General features: G+C 41.2%; 1 protein-coding gene across 4 annotated transcripts in view; it reads right to left on the bottom strand.

Moving 5' to 3' along the window:
* Magi2 (membrane associated guanylate kinase, WW and PDZ domain containing 2) overlaps positions 1 to 21,637 on the bottom strand; it is a 1,267,351-nt gene that overhangs the window by 499,891 nt on the left and 745,823 nt on the right. The window lies entirely within an intron of this gene.

Here is a 21,637-nt window from a genome sequence, read left to right as displayed (position 1 = left end):
TAATATAATAACATATATTTAGGTGGCATAAGAACCTGCACGTGGAAATGGGACCAAGTAACCAGAGACACATTTCTTTTGTACTGATGAGGAAAGAAGTGGGCAGAAGTGTCATTGGATGCAAGGGCCTGATTTAACTGTGAGACAGAGGCTCATGAGACTTGATTGTTTATAACCTGTGCTCCTGTGTCTTCAGAGATAAGTGCACCCCGTCCTTGTGAGTTCATGGCAGGCACGTGCCACATAAGAGTCTTAGAATTATTCCAGGTGGAGATCGGAAAATGGTTTCTAGGTTTTAGGACTTCTTGCTTTAGGAGAGAAAGGGAAGGGGAGTCACCCTCATTTCCTTTCCATGTTTGTGCTGTTTTACTAAATACCAAGCATTTGTATTTCTGAGGAGTGTGCTCTGGACCTTATCAGGTCCGAGCGTAATGAATTCCTATCGGTTTTAGCAGAACACATCACTGTTTAACATTAGCACGTAAGCAATGGCCCACAGCGAGACTTCCGCCTTAGGGGCACAGGATGTCTAAAAGAACTAGACAATAAGGAAGGAAAGGAAGACTGGGGGCTCATGAATCCTGTCCTCCACACTAGAATTGTGTTGATTCAGATCTGTGAGGTGACCATGCAGTATAAAATGAAGGGGACTGTGACATCCAGAGTGTAGGAGAAGGGGGATGGGGCATAGACAAGTGGTACATACTAGTGACAATGTCACATGTCATAAGCAATCCTGTACCAGTTTCTTGACACCGGGATTCCTAAGACGACGGTCAGTATGGGAGACATCTGTTACCCTGGAGAGAGCAACATGCTCGTCTTGTTGCTGTAGGAGAAGTTAGATGGTTATTGGGATAACAATTGCTGAGTCTGAATTTTCAAGATGTATTTGTCGTAGGGACTAGCATTGTGCTAACAGCAGCAATAATAGCGACTGTTGGTAGGAAAATCAGAAAGATTGATTTTTGTGAATGTGGCCAAGATAATAGCTTATTCGGTCTTCAATATGACGAGGTGTGATGCCTAACCTTTTTCAACTTGATTGAATGAGACCCTGTTAAGGCACATCTCTGGGTGTCTGTTGGTTTTCTAGAGAAGGCTACCAGTACAGGCACAGTTCACTCGTTTGTTTGCTCATCCATCCATCCACCCATCCACCCATCCATCCACCCATCCATCCATCCATCATCCATCCCATCCATTCATTCATCCATCCCATCCATCCCATCCATCTATCCATCCATCCACCCATCCATCCATCCCATCCATCCATCCATCCATTCATCCAACCAACTGTCATCCATCCATCCATCCCATCCATCCGTCCGTCATTCATCCATTCCATCCATCCATCCATCCATCCATCCATCCATCCATCCATCCACCCATCCATCCATCATCCATCCCATCCATCTGTCCATCCGTCCGTCCGTCCATCCATCCATCCGTTCATTCTTATCCATGCACACACTCTTCCCCTCCCACGTTCACTAGGTGAGCAGCCTTGGGTCACACTATGCCATCTCTATCATGGGGTACTAAAACCTCTGGAATTACAAACTATATTAAATACCTCCTTCCTTACACAGTTTACTCCAGGTATTCTTTTTTGCAATAACAACATAAACTAACACACCTAGTTTCACTTAGTTTCCTAGCCGTTTTTGTTTGTTTGTTTTGTTTTTGAGACAACGTCTTATATACCCAGGCTGGACTCCAAGTTGCTCTGCAGCTGAGGTTGTCCTTAACCTCATGGTCCTCCTGTCTCAGCCTTCAACATCTGGAATTACAAACACGCATCCAGACCCTGCTCCTTGCTTGCTAGTGTCTGCATGAAGCTGCCCATGTTAGTTTTTATTCACATTTCCTAGATTTAAAATTCTGAGGTTCTCTTGGCATAAGTAGAAACTCTAAGGAAATGCCAGTTGGCTCTCAAGTCATTAAATAAGAAGCATGAGTACAGAAATGAATAGGGAATATTTATTAATAGCTCACTTTGAAATAACTTACTGAGATACTTTGTAAAGTAATATACAAAAATAAAACTCAGCCTTTAGGGGTAAACATACCTTTCTCTACCACCCCTTAAAAATCGAAACTCTTTCCCCAAATGAACTGCCAAGACATCTCTGTGAAAGCCTCTGTCACAAACAGAGGAGGAAGGCAAGGCTAGATCGATGGTGCATGCTGGAAAGAGTAGCCCACAGTCTAAAATTCCCAGCCTACAGCCTTGGGGGAAGTTGCAAATGAAGACCTGCCCTTGATACATTTATAATTAGAATCAGTAATGTCCAGACAGCACTGAAGCAAACGGTCATGTCCTGGCTGGAAAGAATGTGTTGGCATAAAGGTGAGTTTCATTTCTCTTTTCTGTGGTAATTGAGTCCTTACGATGGAGAATTCGGTGGAAGCTAGATGGAGACAATTTCAGTTCTGCACTGGGCCCAAATGCCCTTACAGAATAAATCATACAAGTCTTACCAAATAGCAGAGGTCACTAAGCACAGCTTAATAATAGGAAGCTTACGTAATCTGGATGTGGCAGGAAAACAGCAAAAAACATAATAATCAACAGTCCTTGAACATCACTGTCCCAGATCAGTGGAGACTTTGAAGTCATTCTACTCCTGAGAACATTTGGCTCCTTTGAGGAGAAACTTCTAACTAGAGAAGGAGTCAACCTTAAGACAGGGACGTTAAGCAAGCAGACTAAGGTAGGTGTTTTCTGATTAGCATCCAGGAAGGGAAGAGACTTTTTTTGCCACAATACATTATAGTTCCTCAAAGCTCTTTGTGGGTCATAATCACAGAGCTTATAGGACATATGGACAATGAAGAAAAAATCAGGATAGACACAAGGAGCTGCAGTTTGGGGTCACTGAGAGCAACAGCCTCGATGGTCCCTCTACTGCGCTGGGTGATTAAAGCAGGTAACTGTCACTGAGTTCTGCACTGAGGTCAGGAGGTGAGGCAGGGAGCTTTTAAAGTACCGGAGCTGGTGTTGGCTCAGATCTTGATCTGCCACCAACTAGAGATTTTCATGTTTAATGTTAGCAGCATAGTTGTTTGAACGGCAAATACTCAGCTACCCGGTTCCCTAATCTTTAGATATAATGTTGCATGTTTCACTGGGTTTTGTGAGATTTCCGTGCTACAGCAGGTTTATAGAGGGACGCTCAAGTTGATCCCAAGCTCAGCTGGCCAGACTCAACAGCAGATAAACTCCAGCTGTTTGCTTATAGGCTAGAACAATGCACCATCTCTACATCATATCCAGGTCTCAGCTGTAGCCTGAAACAAACATCTGTTGGTAGCATCAAAGATGCTTCTTCAAACTTCAAACCAGAATATGCTACATTCCAAGTAATTGTCCTAAGAGATGGCTCTGGGGATGGAAGGCGGTAATTATTATACAACAGTGGGAGAAAATTCACGCTTACAAATTACTAAAATGTTAAATGTTATAACACACAGAGAGAGACACACATACATGCAAACACACACAGACACATGCACACACACAAACACACACAACACACAGACACATGCACACATACACATGCGTGCACACACGAACACACACACAGAGTGAATAAAAGTGGAAGCTGAGGAGGCGAGAAGAGCATTGTCTGCCCTGTGACATCTCTTACTAAGCTCTACGGTTTATAATATTATTGACCTGCAAAAGTATATATTTGTATATAAAATGGCTTTTTATTATATCTGTGGAAGATGAACAAAACAGAATTAAATCAAACATAGGCTGTGTATCTTGAAGACCTCCAGAAAGCATAAAGAGCTTCCTCTGATAATTCCATAGTCTCGTATTTCAGTATTTATGCACTGTTTGAGACTCCAATGAGGAATCTTAAAAGAAAAAATATATATTTTCTACAAAAAGGTAGGGAATCTAATGATTATCATCTACTAATGGAATAAAATCCCTGAGCAACATCTAGGCATACTGGCCTCTAGGAATAGATGCTTCAATGTTGGTTCTTTTCCCTCCACATCCTGCACTTTAATTATCGTCTTTGTTATGCCACAATTATCGAGGAGGATGCATTTCAATTATCATATTTCCTCTCTTTTCATTTTCCTTGGCATAGAAAAGCTGAACGCTTCCTTTAGAATTATGAATTATTATACATATGTATGGGCTTCTCCCACAAGAATTGAATTTAATTAATAACGTCAAAAATCCCTTGAGTGAAAATTACATGGTTACTGGGAGCCAATGCCTGTACAGTGGAGGAGGTGTCTCAGCGGGAGGCAGAGGTGGAGGATGTATGTACAAGTGGAACTTAGAGCCTGTGAGGCTGAAGGGAGCTGAGTCAAGAACATTGTACTTCCTGTTTCAGGCACTGCTGAAACAGAGATACAGGTGCTGAATTGGATAAACTTGACTTTGAGACACTCGGGCCTTGCACATGGTCAGCAACTCTCTACAACTGAAGTGTGTCTCCAGCTGAAACTGGCTTTGGACACTCTCAATTACACTTCACAATGGACACAAAAGTGTTTGTTATAATTAAGCATTTTCCACTTGTCATAGTTTTCCAAGTGGCCAACTTTTCATAGCACACTCAAAATGAGACTTGACCTAGAAACAACTGGTCAAAAAGACAGACTTCCTTGTCAGGGTGCAGCCTCGAGGGGTTTATACGTTTCAGGGTAGGGGCATGTGGATTAGAAAAGTTAGGTATGGAAAACAGCCACAAAAGAAAGAGACACAGGATAGAATTGGGAGGGTAGCCCAGTGAATACTGAATCTGCCCCCATTTATTTTTCATAGGCTTTCTATACCCCATTCCAAAGAGAAGAGGGAAGACCTTTTTACCAAAATGCAAGGAGCAAACGAAGTGATCATCTTTCCAAATACCCAAAGCAGCAAGTAACCGCACCTGAGGTCAAGATATCCTGTTAGTATCCACACCCTGGGTCAAACCTCCTGTTAATAACCTTGAAGGAGCAAGAATAGGACTGAACTCTCTGACCTTTGGCCAAGGTGGAATGAATCCACATCCGTGGGCTCAGATACTTCCTGAGGAACACCTCTCAGTCCACTTAGTATAACACCTCTGCTTTACAAATAAAGACAGGGCTGTGACGTGAGTATCATCAGGATGCTGAAGAAACAGGAATCATCGAGCATCCTTAGCAGAGAGAGGATCTTGTTTCCAGATCACACAGAATTTTTATGTTTTATCTCCAAAATGAATTGCTGCTGTTTTCCCCGGACTCCTAAGCTACTTACTGCATCTGTTCCTTGGTAATTTTCAATATTCCCTAACGTGTGTTGAAGAAGACCCCTAAAAACATACTAAATAAATCTTACTGGCATGACGTTTGCCACTAACGCAGTGATTATTATCTAAGTATTTGGTGTGAGGTAACTCTTGAGAGCCCCTGAGGAGAAAGCTTATCTTATATAGAATCAGCTGAGCCCAAAGTTGCTGAGCAGTCTGGACAGAGTGCTCACGGTTGACAAGTGATGGACTTGTCATCTGTCCCTCCAGTCTACCCACTTACCTCTCAAATGCTGCATTTCTTCTCAAAATGAACAGCAAAAAGAAAACACACAACAGCCACACCCACTCTTTACGACTGAAGTGAGAAATGCCCCCACCACAATGGTCACATTAAAATACTTTGTTGGATTCAACTTCTTGTTCTGCTTCCTAGAGTGGGGGGTGAACTGGGGAGAATGGGGAACCAAAAGCCACTAGGTGTGATCTAAACTGCACCGTGAGTGAACGCTTCATATGTGAAGGCATGTTGGCAGGAGTGTGTTTTCAATATACTTTAGTATATACATAATTCTCCTATTACTTTAAGCACAGGTCTTCAGTATGGAAAGAGCAATGCCACCTAAGTAAAACTGAGCAATTACTTCACATCTCAGGTAAAACAAACGGGCTATTATTTCATAAATGACATTTTAATTACCACCAGGAGGCCATTAAAAATGCATCTTGGCAGTTCGCTTGTTTCCTTTTGGAAAGATAATATTGACAAACTGCTCTGGAATCGCAGCTTGGGAAAGAGCATAAATTGAGATCAGCAATAAAACCCATTCACTTGTGTACCCTAAAGCAATGATAAACAATTTGAAGAGAGAAGACAAAGTTGAAATTATATTTCTCTTTCTTAGGGAGAGGCAGAAGAGAGAAGATTTGCGGGAAGAATGTTGTGCCTGTAAATTTATCACTTCTGTGAATTACTTGATGGGTTTAGCATAGTAATTTGAAGATTCAGCCATGCAGGAAGTCACTGAGGAATGATATGCTCCTGAATTCCAATTCTGTTGTCTCCATATCTGGAGAGGACCTTTGCAGTAAGCCCTGGGCGGGAGAGCAGGGGGATTCTTGAACCCACATCAGAGGTCTCATTAAGGTCTCGTAACTCTAGAAGCTGGAGTCATTACCAACTCCACCACTTCTCCCCTTGATGTGCACAAGGCCTTCAAAGGGGTGATGAGACATGATTTTCACTTAAAGCCCAGTCTGCTTCTGATGCTTGACTTCTCTTGGTAATTCTGACAGGGCAAATGGTTTCAACTGAAGGTATCATCACCCCAGAAACCACAAGAACACCACCAGGCCATTTACCTTTTCCATTAGGAAATACATTTTGTATTGATCTCGTTGATACGTCATGGTGATAAATTCCACTATCCATTAACCACAGCAAATAAAAAAAGTCTTGCTGTGTCCTTTAGGGACATGCAATTTACTTTTTTTTCCCCTAGAGTTGCTTCAAAGGTAGGAAAATTAGCCAGGTCTTGGGACTGTTTGTGTCTCTGGGGGAAAGTTGGGGATAAGGAGTATTTAGCTTGCAAAAGTCTAACGAAATAGCAGTCTGTCTTTTTTTTAGAGTATCCTTGTTTCTGGTTCTCTCTCTATTCGTTTGTTTTTCAACAAGTGTTTTAGAGAACACTTCCTATGCCTAGTCTCCAAATGGAGGAGGGAGCTGATGAGGGAGGGGGAGTTAATTGGAGGAGGGGGAGGGAAATGGGAGGCGGTGGCTGGGAGGAGGCAGAAATCTTTAATAAATAAGTAAGTAAATAAATAAATAAATAAATAAAATAAAACAAAAAAAAAAGAGCTGGAATATGTAGAAAAATAGAAAACGACCACAAACGATGGAAGCACCTTGCCTTGAAACAATTCGTAGGGAATTTTTTGGAAGATGCTCTCATAGCTAGAGAATAGTAGCTATGGAGATAGCAGCTCTAGCCCATAAAGGAATATTGAATACAGTGGTTCGTCTCTTCTCTCTTCTTTCTTACTGAGACTGGCTTCACGCTCCCTGTATAGCAGAGAGTGACCTTGCACTTCTGATCCTCCTGCCTCTCCTTTCTAGTGCTTGAAACTCCAGGACTGTACGAAGGAAGGATTTAACCCAGGGCTTTGTGAATGAAAGGTGAGCACGCTGCGAAACGAGATATGCCCTAGTCCTCTGCAAAGGACTCTGACAGGTCTTTAGTGACATCAATAATGAGAGGAAAGTGTATGGCTACAAAGATTGACTGGGTTAAAGGGCTCGCTGCATAAGCATGAAGACATCATTTCACGTCTCTGGCTCCCACACAAAAGCCAGGTGTGTCTCACCTAACCGAGGGGGGTGGCAGAGATTGGTGAATTTGGGGAACCGATGACTGTGAAGCCTAAACAAAATATCAAGTTCAAGGTTAATGGGAGACTTCTACCAAAAAAGAAAAGTGGTAAACAATAGAGGAAGACATACAGTGTTGACATTAGCTTACAGATGTTCTGAGCACATAAACCCCCCAAAAACACACACGACAGAGAACAGAAATGCATAAGGCAAATTAAAATTCTGGAAGGCGAAACGAAGCCTGGAGTAATAGTTAGTGTAGTCACTTACAAAGACAGATGTAGGATGTTGGAGAGGATTACGCCCAAATCGGAGAGGGTGGTGTCCTATACTCCACAGAACTTGAGAGAAACTTAAACTCAGAAGACACTAAGCAATTGAGGTCAGGAAGATTTATGAACAGGACAGCCTAGCCCTAACATCCAAGCAGCCTCTAGCCAAACAACACATGAACTGTCCTCCCTGGTAAGAATTGGGACAGCAATCCAGGCTACAGATCACGGGTAAGCCCTTTCTAACTGATGCATTTGGGATCTGAAAAATTAAGTCAGGCTCTCTGACTGCTTCCCACTAAACTGAAGCTGTCGTGTGGATTTAGAGATCACAGCTGGTTTCCTTATTGCCTCATTCCTGAATGTCAACAAGCCTCGAAGCATTAGGCTTCTTTTTAGAAAGGCCAAACACATAAAAGGAAAGAGCAGGAGAAAAATGGGCCAGGAGAATGTCACCAGATCAAGGTATTACTAACACTAAAAATAAAACAAACAAAACAGAAAGCATCCAAAGAAATGCCTCTTGGCGAGAAAGAGTGTGGTGTGTACATGTTAAACACTTATAATTGAAGAGTCTGGTGACAGGCGATTGGAGGGAGTGAAGGAACAAAGGAAAGGGGAAGGGGAGGAAAAACAGATGATATAAAGAGTCATTCCGGTAAGACCACACTGAGAAGACCTTCGCAAAGAAATAGTCAATGAGGAACTTACAGTTGAAAATCCCCCTTGCAGAGAAGGAAAGAAAACGAAATCAACAGAATGAGGCAATAGCCCAATTAATAGGTGAAAATACCTGCAAAATGCACATCTAATAAGGACTTAGAATCCAGAACTATGAGTATACATAGTATGCGTACATGAGCATACACGAGAACTTTTTAGCAAATTATATTAATGATGCTATCCTGTTCTAAGGAGACAGACAAGTGGCTAACAGGTATGTGAAAATGTTGAACACCACAAATTGTAGGAAGATGTATGTCAGAACTAGAGAGACATGGTTGCATTCTAATAGAACAGCGATTACTCAAAAGACAGAAGACGAGGGATGGTGGTGAGCAAGTGGAGGGGCTAAAGACCTACAGTCTGTGAGTGCGCTGTACATTAGGACAGACATCGTGGAAACTGTACATACAGAGATTCCTCGGTCATTAAACTGAACCACCTCACCATCCATCAACCCAACTGCTGGGTTTAAATGCAAGGGAAATGAAAACACTGTGCTGGAGAGACGTTGGGACTCTTGGGTTATTGAAGGAGGACTCACAGCCTCCTCCAAATAGAAACTATCTAAATGTCTACCCGCTAATGATTATATAAAAAAATGCCTTCTACATACACAGAGAATACTATCTGATCACAGAAAGATGGAATCTTGTCACTTGCAACGGCATAAATGGGACCGGAGATCGGTGGGCTAAGAGAGACAAGTCAGACACAAGAAGATGAATCCTGCATCATCAAATTTTGATGTGGATTTTGAGAAACAGTTTCATAAGAGTTAAGACTAAATGGTCCTCACCAAAGGGTGGGGAAAGCAAAGGGAAAGGGGAGAGATGGGAAAGCGATGGCCACAGGGTACTGAGTTACAGTTGGAAGGAAGAAGGTCCGGTGTGCTATTGTGCAGGAGGGGACCACACGTAAAAATGAAGTACTGTGTATTCCAGTAAAGCAAAAGAGAGCACTTTCATGCTTTCAAGATAAATAAATGATAAATATTTGATAAGACAAATATACTTGACCGGATTTTAACATTATACAAATAAATACATATAAAAATTTACATGGTACTCTGTACATGTGTATAAAAGAATTGTTTTCTAGAATTTAGAAGTGTGTCTTGAAATTGAAAAATCTGCTGTAGACCTTTTAAAACAGTATACACACACCTAAATTTCAGAGGTCCAGTACCAAAGGTCAGGGCAGAAATTGTTCTGAATTTTGAAACACGTGCCTCACTACGTAGCCCCGGCTGTCCTGGAGCTCACTCTGCAGACCACACTGGTCTCACACTCACGGAGATCCACCTGCCTTGGCCTCGCAAATCATTGAAGGTGTGGACCAGTACGCCTAGCTAAGTGTGTCAGTAAATTTTGAGTAAAGGACTAGAGAGGAAAATCTAATTCAATTTTGCAGGCTAACGGTGTCTGCCATACTTACTCTACTGTTCTAGTGTAGCGCAATAGCAGGAGGGATGATGGGTAAATGAATGGGTGTGGCTGCATCCCCACGAAGCTGTGTACAGACCCTGTGATGGGCTGGGATGCGGAGAACTCTCATCCCTGAGTCGAAGTCAAAAGGCAGTGCCCAGGAAGACGCTACTTGAAAGAACGAGGAACTTCCCTCATGCAAGATGTGATAATAGCTTTGCTGAGAAAAGGGAGACAGCAAAGGGGAACAGTGGCAGTGGGAAACAACAATTAAAACTACCAGAGACCGCACTTAACAGCTAGACAGGACCGAAAGCAAAATCACAGTTCTCTGCATACCTAAGTAGTGGGCAGACCAATATGTGCACAGAGCGTAAAAAATGGAATCAGATCCATGACATGGAGAGCCAAGAGATCAGGCACAGTGTGGGAAGTGAAGCCGTGGGATGGCCAGAGCACAGGCTGCATACATGGACAGAGCAGAGCCTGAAGCAGAGGCCCCTGAGTGCCTTGCTGACAATTTTTATATTTATTTTTCCTCGGCAATCTGGAGCCCCAGATAGCTCTAACCTTCGCAGCAATGGTCCAGGAGCTCCGTTTCCGGCAGGCCAGTTTTGTGGCAGTAGGAGACCCAACACAGATGAGACTGAGGTCGTACAACAGACAGGTCACGGGTGATGGGCAGATGCGGTTGAGCATTTGGTTTAGAACGAGATTATCATAACTACAAAAGATGCTATGCTATAGTTACCTTAGAGGCTCCTGCTGTTAGAGCCTGTCTCCCTCCTGGAATCACTGGATGATTTGATCCTGGGCGTTCTGACCTGATCAATGGGTTGATTCATGACGGGACTCATAATTGGATGGCATAATTTAATTGGGAGATGTTGGGAATGTTTAGGGGTGCTGCAGGACGCTGGACAGATGTCTGTCTCTTCCTGTGAGGTTGGTGGTCCTCCTCTACTGTACCCTCACTACTCTGGCATTCTGTTTCACCACTTGGGCCATCTTGGGAACCTTTTAGTTAAGGTGAGTCTTTGCTCCCATGAGCCACTTCTTTAGGCTATTTTTTTTATTACAGTAATAAAAAGTCTAACATGGGAGGCATCGATATTGTTCAGCACTTTCATGAGTTTTCCACCTAACATGACTGATCCTCTTCTTTCATGTGACCCTGGGCCCGGAAGTTGTCACTTGGGTCTGGAGTCTCTGAGCACAACAAAGAAACGAACAGTACTTTCTCAGAGCAAGCAAAAGCATTTTTTTTTATGTTGATGGACTCTGAAATTTTCAAGTTCTTCTTAGCTAGTTCTCTCACCTCTCTACCAAGAGTTGGCCAGTCTAAGAACTTTAGTTCTATGCCAGCAATGGCAGCTTCAGAATACCTGTGTTAAAACCATGGTTCTTGAAGTTAACGCTTTTTAGTAGAGCCCCTCTTGCTGAAAATAGAGATTATCAATTTTAACTTCAAAAGGCTATACCAGATTCCCAGTCTTGGGCCGAGTAGATGGTTAATAATGTATTTGTAACATGTTCACAAATGTTTGGGCGCTCCTGACTTTGATGATGGAACAGGACTTTGTAAACTTTGTCTGTACCCCTCTTTATCCATCTCTCCTATCCTGTAAGGATCCTTCTTGGCACTCACAACTCTACTTAGTCACCAATCTTCAGGATAAACTACACAGATGCTACATATGCTTATTTTTCAAGTTATGTCATCAGATTCATCAAGATTTTCTTCCTCTCTCCTATCCTGCACTACTTAATTTGAATAGAGTTTAGATAATATTTTTGCAGGATCTTTCTCTATCAGCTTGGTACCATCCTGCTTGGAGTCAGAATAAAAACAAATCATCTCAATGTGAAACTATATATAACCCGTGGAAAGGTAAATATTTAATCGTACCTGAATTTAGAGTAGTATTTCATTTCAGTATAAAATTAGGTTCAAGAAATTCTACTATTTTCTGAAATTATCTGTCTTTTTTAAACTGTGTGAAGATTTCTGTTTACGCTCTCATTTAACAAGTTTAATTACTGCTTTAAAAAAAAAAGGTGCAGGGCTTTGGTTTGGGCCTCCAGTGCTGAAACTGCTGGAGGAGAAGAATTTCCGGAGATCTGAATACTGCGTGTGTGCTCTGCTTAGAATGGACGTAAACCGCGTCGACATCCAGACCTTCTTGGCACTCTGGATTATCCTAAGCACCAGTTTTCTCCTTCCTCACTGTATAGTACCAAAATTGACTGGGAAGGAAGGAATACAAATAGAGGGATCTATGATGAGTTTCTTAAAGCTTAGTAATGGGCCGAAAAAGGTCCAATTTTAAACAGCAAAGGATACCCAGGCATGTAGAACACGCTGGTCAGGACCTTTAGATGGAGAAACAGAAGGGTTTCTCAGAAACACGCTGAGATGCTTTTGAGTAGAGGAAATTCAGTGTGAGAGTGCCTTTGTAGTTTAGCCTTTGTTTGGAGGATTAGAGCTGGAGATCAAGATAGGTGCCCATAAATGAGAACCAACAGTAAGCCTTTTCCCTACTAGAAAATATGTTTTATAGGAATCACCGGTATGGGGAAGGAAATAACAAAGGAAGGAACAAGGAGAAGGAAGGGAAGACTGAGGCAGGATAGCACCCGAGAGGTTAAGCTATTATAGAACAGTAGTGGCGCCCCACGGTGAGGTGTAGTCTGGTTATAGTTAGGTACCAGGTATCTGTGCAGAAGAGGATGGATGTTTATCTGCTGACCCTAAGAAAATTTAAACACTAATTACTATGAGTCCAGGACAAATAGAGCTCTTCGAGCTAGAAATAGAGAGAGCTGAGGATGAAATCCAGGACTTAGAACACCGAATTCCATGTAATGTTCTTTAGACGCTTGCCTCATTAATTTCCACTTTCGACTGCCTCAAGTTTAAATTTGTTCTGTAAGTGATATCTAACAAGCCTTCTAGAAAGGGATTGGAACATTCCAGGGAGGAAGACTTAGGAGGCCTGCTCTGGAGCTAGCATACTGCAGTATAACAGTTCTTACTTAAGCCTCATGCAGATACACACACCGAACAAGGAACTGTCTGGGCAAAGTATAAGTTAGTTCAGGGAAAGACAGTCTCTAATAATTTAGTTGGGCCAGAAAAGGAGGCTGAACATAGGGATGGACAGGCAGAAAAATAAGGAACAAGCAGAAAAATCAACCAGTTTGGAGGGGGCAGTATCTCTATGTAAGGACACCATAAAGATAGAGGGAAACCTTTTATACAAAGACTGACTGCCTCTGTGTTATTGGGTTATTGGTGGAGCAGAGGAGCCCAGAGAATCTGTCAGACAGACTGAAATGGAAGAAGAGGAGATTCATCTGTAAGTAGTTAAATAAGACCTAACAAATTGTTCACTAGCTCTGAGTAATTGTTAGGTAACATCCCGGGAGCTGACTATTTGAAGCACTCTGGACTGCTGCAACAATACTTCCTGTAAAAACATTCCTATTTTAAAGCAAACACTTCAGGATCTCATGAAAGATTGTGTTTGGTTTCTGACACCACACAGTCCTAACTAGCTTACAATGTAGTCACAGCCTCAACATATTCAACAGTTCAACTCCCTCGTCTGCAAAGCTGAAAAAAGCCTACGAGTTATAACTCATAGGGTGTCGGCAAAGAGACTTGGGCAAAGATGTAAACCAAAATGACAGCAAGGAAGGAAGGAAGGAAAAAACGAAAGTAGAAAGGAAGGAAGGAAGGTAAGAAAGAAGGAAAGTAGGAAGGAAGGAGGGAAGGAAGAGACACAGACAAACAGAGAGCTGGAGATTCTGTGCTCATTATGGGATGGCTAGAATACTGGTAGCCTCTAGAGATACACTAACTATCCTTGCTGCTGACTTTTACTTAATTGTGTTTATAAGTGGTTCAGAGTAACTTGATCTCTTGATGTCAAATTGGCATTTATTGTGGCTAGGAATTGGAGAACAAGAATGCTAAGGCATCATAGTATTTTGATATTACCTAAATAATATATTTATAAGGTCTCTTCTTGTATCTTTACTCCAATTATTCCAGAATCTTCTTGTATTTAGCATATTATTGTTTTTCCTATTACCGTGTCATTCTTGGGTAAACATCAATGAATCTGTTGAAAGAAAACCAGTTATGTGATCTCCTTCATTCTATAAGTACTGTATTCCACAATGTCAATACAATGTAAAAATAGTATATTCCATAAAAGCTTTTAAATATTGAATAATTTTGCACTTAACAGTCTTCCTGAGTTGGCCTTTCAAGGAGAATGTGTTCATAATAAATGATCAGATGTGTTGACACATGAACTTAAAGTTAATCTAATATGTTAATTCAGTAAGCTTTGAATACGGTATAACATTAAAGAGATACAATGATAGCAACAGAATTAAGAGCAGCCCTTCAAAGCCTGCGTAGTCTAGTGTCTGTGGGAGTTGGTTAAGATCTGCAGCAAGGTATGGAGACTGAATTAGATGGCACCTGCATGGGGAGCTCTAGAGGATGGGAGGCAGCTGGGCATAGACGTTAGCCTGGGAAATGAGGTGCTGTTTTGTGAGAGAAACCATATCTCTCACCAAAACTCAGAGCTATGAAAGCTTGTAGCCTATTCACATAAATGTGGAAGATAAAACTTGAATTCTAGAAGGAAAGAAGCAGAGGACAGGATGTGACAGTTCAAGGACAGCCGGCTAAATCAACCTTTTTTTTTTAAAAAAAAAATCTAGACTTCATCCTTAAGGTTAGGAAGTGCCCTGAGGAACTTTTAAGCAAGGATGTGAATTGATTGAATATCAATACAGAAAGATTGTGGGGTTACTGCGTAAAGAAAGAACCCAGAAAACCCTTTAGGAAGTGCTAATCTCCTTTAGGAAGGTCCTAATCTCTGCCATGAGGGAATGAGATTAGATACAAGGGATGTGTTTAAGGAAAATTCTAGAAAACAGAAATTCCAGACAATAGCATTTGGTTATTTTGGTTATTATAGCAGCTGTCAAAGTCAGTAAACTCACTCTGCTTTAGGACAGTGCAACTCATGCAGATGAGACCGTGGCCCAGGAGGAGTTAGCATGTAGATCCATCATGGGTTAGCTTCAAGCATAGCCAGGGGAGTGCTTGTGGGAGAAGTTGGAAAGATGTTGGATCCCTGGATTTGTAGCTCTTAAGGGGTCTGAACTCAAAGGAAGCCTGCGTATGATCACGTACACAGCTGTGACACAATTTAGACACAAGAAAACAGTACTGATATATCGATTCGGATGCATTTCCAAGATAAGGTATTGATTTGAACACTAAAATCTATTAAAAAATGAATTTTTTCCAATTTCTGTACAATACCTGATTTCCTAACTCATATCGTCCTCTTCAATTTTAGTGAACATTTTCCCTTTAAAGTTATTTCTACAGCCTGCGTTTTAAAAGGTGGCTGTGAGGGGATCCTGGAGAGACCGACTCAGCCACTAAAAAACGATTGGGAGTTCAGTCCTCAGCATCCAAGCTGGACAGCTCCCTGTTTCCCTTACTCCAGTTCCAGAGGCCCGCCCCCTTCTGGCTTCCGCAGGCACTGCTCTTCCGTGCATACCCATCCCCCTGGCTTCCTCCACACCCTGGCTTCTTCACACACATGCACAAATCATTTTCAAAAGAGTGCCTCTCATGTAGTAACAACAGTAACTGTAGAGAGCCACCGCCATTACCCTGTAAAGTATGGTATGTCGACTTTCCAGCTTGTTACTTAAGCTTCTCAATGACCCGGAGTGATTGCCAACTCATCTTTAGTCCCTGTCATCAAATCTTACTTCAAAAATCTAGATCTTAGCGCTATGAAATACAAGCCCAGCATGGGGAAAATAGACAAATAGACATTAACATAACAGTTTAATCACGAGTATATGTGTGTGCCTGAGGAAATGGACGTGTGCCATGGGCATGCAGGAGCCCAAGGAGGTAGTAAAAGGTGCCCTAAAATTGGAGGTACAGGAAGCTGTGAGCTAAAATGTAGGTGCTGGGAACTGAACTAGCGTCCTCTACAAGAGTAGCAAATACTTAATCACATAATGACCACCCTCACTCACACCCACCCCTCCCTCCCTCACACCTACCCCATCCCCCACCTTCTCTTTTCCTTCTAGGGAAGTGATTATTTAAAACCTTTGTTTTTGCTTTTGCTTGTAAAGACTGGTGAAAATTTGGTTTCTTTCTGTAAACATCTCAGTAACTCCTTCAGGGAGTGTTATTACCTTGATCATTTAACTCTACTAAGACAATACATGGTGAATTTGCACATTCTTATGTTTTTTTCTTATCCCCAAGCCGTGTGATGTGGTATCAAAGGGTTTACAAAAAGATAAATGAATAAGGAATGAGGAAAAAATAGATGAGAGAAGAGTGGACTAAGATGAAATTTTATTACGAGCACATAAATGGGAGAGAGTTAACTAAAGGAGAAAACAAGCAGCAGAAATCTAGGGACCACAGAGCTCCTAAAGCAATTTCAAATGTAGAGATGAAATAAGAGCAATATGATATAAGGTAATGGCTGTCAGAGTTAAGCAAGAAAGGGAAAGGAGTGTCACACAAATTATGCTTTGTATTTGTGAAGCTATTGCCTGCCAACACTTTGTAAAATTGGTGCAGGTAAAGAATTAGTAAGATATAATTTAAAAATTAGGCAAAGAAAAAAAATGAGGCAACTATTAATTCATGGGATAAAAAGACACATAAATCATTTTAAGTTACTTTTTGCAGGGGTGATATTTACGTAATCATAAAATGATAAATCATGGATGAAGCAAATAAAATTATAATTACACACATGGGGAGATATTTGTATTATGGAAATGAAACAGTATTCCTTCTCTTAAAGGTTAGGCTAGGAATCAAGTGTAATATCTATAATTGATGTGTCGATGAAGAATGAGGGCTTACTTTTAAACACACAGTTATGTCTCAAAATGAATTGCTGTGAAATGATTAATTCAAATGAGAAAGTGTGCTGGTGGCCGGTCTAGTGGGACACTGTTGCCACTATTATAGGCCATCTATGTGTTACTTGACTTTTTAAACAGGGTTAACACATTATTGTAGGGATAAGTCCCGCCCCTTAGGGGGTGTGTTCGCCTCGGGCTAATGTTTACCTATAAATCTGGCGAGCGTGCTCACAGCGCTTGCTTCTGCTTTCCTGGTCTTCGCAGGAATGGTGGTTCTGTAAATCTATTTCCCCATTAAAGCTGTATATATTTTTACAATCTATCTGCATTCATTTACGCCGTTACACATTATTTTCTCAAAATGAAATAAAGTGATATGCATATACGTGCACACACATATCCTTGCCAGGATGTAGTCATTTACCGTCTTTGAATCGTAAAGCAGATGAGCCTTTCAATAAAGTACATATTCCTTCTAATCATTTTGGTGATTTTAAAACATGGGTAATTTAGCAATCGTTCTTAGTTCTTATTTTTTTTCCCCCAAATACTCTTAGCATTCTATTTGACAGCCAGCTTTAGAGAAGAAACATACTGTGTCTTTCGGTGGGGATAGAAGGTTGGAGGAGGCCCTTCTTCTTCATCTCAGAATGCAGTGCTTACTTTGAGGGGTTACAAAATTTGCTGTTCCTTTCGGTGTTTGGGAGCGTCTTCAAAGGGCTCTGAAACTGCATTTCCATAGGACGCCAGAGCGATCGCTGAACTTTGCAATATTTCACTAGTTCCAATGTTTTGGCCAAGGATTTAAAAATAAGTCTGTATTAGTTGCACAGAGTAAAGAAGTTTAACCTTTGCAAAGTAACGAACAAGACATAGTAACAGAATTTGAAGTGTTTGCAGTAAGGAAAACATGGGGAAACCATTTTTTTTTTTCAGAGCACGCTAAGCCTGGACGATGTGTGTGTGTGTGTGTGTGTGTGTGTGTGTGTGTGTGTGTGTGTTTGCGTGTTTCCATCTGCATATCGTGTGCTACGCACATAGTCCAAACAGCTTCCTCGTGTAAATGAAGTGAGTGGCAGGCAAATGCCTCTCAACCAGGTGCTTTTAGTTTGAACGTGAAGAATCCCCAGTAAAGCCAACTCTCCCTCCCGAAAGTGTCCAGAAGGAGTTCTGCTACCCAGCCGACTCAAGGAGCCATTTCTAGTATTTCAATTTCCTCACCCAAGTCTGGAAAAATGCTATGTTCTTTCTTCTTCTTCTTCACTCCCTCGGGTATGTATTTAAATTCCCAGGCGATTAAAAATTTCTCTTCTTCTCTTAGCAGACATTTTACCCTGCGTGCTTTGAAGATAAGTCTTGGCGAACATCTGATTTCATCTTTTTACTCGAGCCTACCGTGCTCCTTCTGTTTAAGGGCAGTCCTTTTTTCCATCCTAAAAGCATTTTAATGAAAATAAAACAAAGAGAAGAGACAGGAAATACAGGCAGAGTGACATTTGGTCACATTAGCAAAGAGCCGTGGGTATAATTATGTGAAAGGGGAAAGTACCTGCCCACAGATATTTTTTTGTTCTTGTTATGATTATTTAAGTAGAAAACCCCTTTTACATTAAATGAATTACTAGAAAATGTAAGCCTACAATTCCCCCAGAACATCAGTTTAAAAGGAACCTGTCATATTCTTACATAGACCTCGCTGGACGGTCTTCATTATTGGCCTTCAGCTGTGGGAAAGGCGCTGTAATTAACGGATCACCTAAGAACTGCAGCCACGAGGGAAGTTAATGGTGACTTAAAGAGAAATATGATCAAAGCTGCCTCCTTGACTTTGAAAAATCGATTCCCAACACAATCAGCAATCTCTGGCACAGGCTCCTGGGTGTGGGCGCTCACTCGTTTGCTCATCAATTCTTTCTGTATTTTCTCCAACTAAGCGACAGAAGTGCCGAGAAGTCCCGGAAAATGGGTAATGGAAAGTACTAATCGCTTCGTAGATTTCTGAGCAGAACACTGCACAAGCCTTGCCTATAGGTAGAGGAATTAACAATTTTCTTGTTAAAGCAGCAAACAGTGAGAGATGCTTCAACTCAGGCTTTCCTCAGCCAAGGCCGCTTTTATTCCTGGTTCTGTGAGATGGCTGCCTTGTGCAAGCTTTGCCTGGGTCCATGACCTTTGTGTCCCTTCTGATGAGGTGATAAACTCTAGATGAAGACTGTGGTCTGAAAAGGGTGACCTTGAAGTGTAATACAAAATTTAAAGACTGAGGTTTTCTTGATTCAAAGAGTGAGAGTTCATGATATTTCTAAAAGGTTACAAGTGACTAAAAATATTCATCCAAAATATCAGTTTTTATTGAATATCAATTATGTGATAGGTATTTTATTAGATACAAGAAATGTCATAAAAGATACAGGTCCCTGACCTTATAGAGCTCATATAGACAAAGGAAATCAGATCAAGTGCACAGCGATTAGTGTAGACCTGTGGACATCCTGAAAAGGAGTTGCAGCTTTCATGGCCGAACAGCAGATAACAGGAGTGTCGGGGAAGTCTTGAAGAAGTCACCCTTGCTACTTTTAAAGCATGAGTTGGTGGGCCCAGGAGAGAGAAAGAAGAGGAAGGAGAAAAAAAACAACCTTCCAAAGAGAGAACAGAATGCACTCTGGTCTCGGGACATAGAATGCGAAACCTCTAATGAGCACAAAGTGGCAATGCATGAGTAGACAGTGGGGACATCAGGGAAATGAGTCTTCCTCAGGTAGATAAGAGCTAGAACTTTAATGCTTTGAGGAAAATTTGGGAAACATTTTTGTATTCCTTTTATTGGTGACTTCTGTGAAAGATTAGTATATTGATTACCTTTTATATTTATACTGAATTCAGTTATGTACCTGATATATGAACAGATTATTATGAAAGGAAACTCATCCATAAGCAAATATCTATTAAGCACTTTCTGTTGTTTTTTTGTTTGATTTTTGAGACAGGATTTCTCTGTGGTACATCCTGAAATTAAACTTCTAGACCAGGCTGGTCTCAAACTCAGAGATTCATCTGTCTCTGCCTGCTGAGTTTTGCGATTAAAGACTTGAGCTATCACAGCCTAGGTTATCAAGTACTTTGTACTACACACTGCTCTAGGAACTGGGAAGCAGCTATTACAAAGCAGACATAAACCCATTATGTAATGTGATTTATAATGAAGAGAAATAATGGCATAAAACATGTTAGTTAGATATGAAATACTAAAGGGGAAAATGAAGTAAGGAATGGAAAACAGGAAGAGAACTAAATGTATCTTTATCAAAATATTCTTGATACAGTCATTCGTTTTGCATGCTTTATATGTAAATTCATGCAAAGTATATTGTTTTACAGTATTTTTTAGTTTTTTGCAGTCTCTTGTATTCTTGAGATAAATTCATTTTTTTAAAAAAAATCGAGCACATGCAGTATCGAGTTCTGCCTATGATATAAAACTATGTGTCCCCATTATATTTATGATGAAAATCTAGATTGCTGCCATTGCTTTTCTCTCAAGGGTAAAACTAAGCCATAGTCTATAGTTCACTGCTCTATTGCTCTCTCCTCTGTGTGTGTGTAGGAGCGGTAAGTGGCAAAGGAAGAGACAATAAAATGACCTTAAATCCTCCAAAGAAAACTTGGATTTAAGGTGAAACTTGGAGTGGCGAGATCTGGGCTATAGTGAAGGTAATTAGGATACTATGACACCCACCTAGATAAAATAACATGACAAGCAGCACCTGTACCCATTAGAAAAACAGGTGAGTGACTGTTCTTCCAGATAAACTGCCCACATCTCTTGGCCCTAAACCCCAAGGCACATTCTGTGCCCCTTTCCCTCCTGTTTCAGCCCCAGCAAGATATTGGGCCCCTGCCTCCAACCCTGGTTGGACAACCCAGCGGCTGTCCAGGTGAGAGAACTGTAGGCAGGCAGCACTACCATGGCTACCACCCTCTAGACTGTTTCCACAAGACTCACTCAGCTGCCCAACCACACCTACCCCAGCATCCTCCCTGAAGACAGCCCTCTCTGAAAAAACATCAGCAGACCCTATAGGTACAAGTGCCACCATGCCAATTGGAAATACAGTAGCCTATCTACACAGAAACACTCAGTACAGCGGTTGAAAGAAGAGATGGATAAACGCCAGTATAAGAACACATTCAACAACATAAAGGGCAATACGACACCATCAGAACCCACTGGTCATACGACAGCAAGACCTGAACATCCCAGCACAGATGAAGCAGAAGAAAACAACATTAAAAAATAACTTTATGAAGATGATAGAGGTCCTTAAAAAGAAAAAAAAAAATCCCCTAAAAAAAACAAAGAAAAAAAAAAAAAAAAAAAAATGGAAAAATTCAACAAATCCCTTAAAGAAATCCAAGAAGAAACAATCAAACAGGTAAAGGAAACAATTCAAGACTTGAACATAAATAAAAAAAAATTAATACATCCGAACTAAGCTGATGATACGACTAATAAGGAATGGAAGAACTTAAATGTTGGCATATAAGGTTGATTGGCCTTGATGATGAGAATAATGTGATAAAGAAAGGAATTTTAATGCTGCCTCTGGCATCTTCTTCAGGTAACTGGCTGGAAAGGAGTCAGTCACTGGG

This window comes from Microtus ochrogaster, chromosome 26 (assembly GCF_000317375.1).
Source record: "Microtus ochrogaster isolate Prairie Vole_2 chromosome 26, MicOch1.0, whole genome shotgun sequence".
Lineage (NCBI taxonomy): Eukaryota > Metazoa > Chordata > Mammalia > Rodentia > Cricetidae > Microtus > Microtus ochrogaster.
This window is presented reverse-complemented; position numbering and strand designations above follow the sequence as displayed.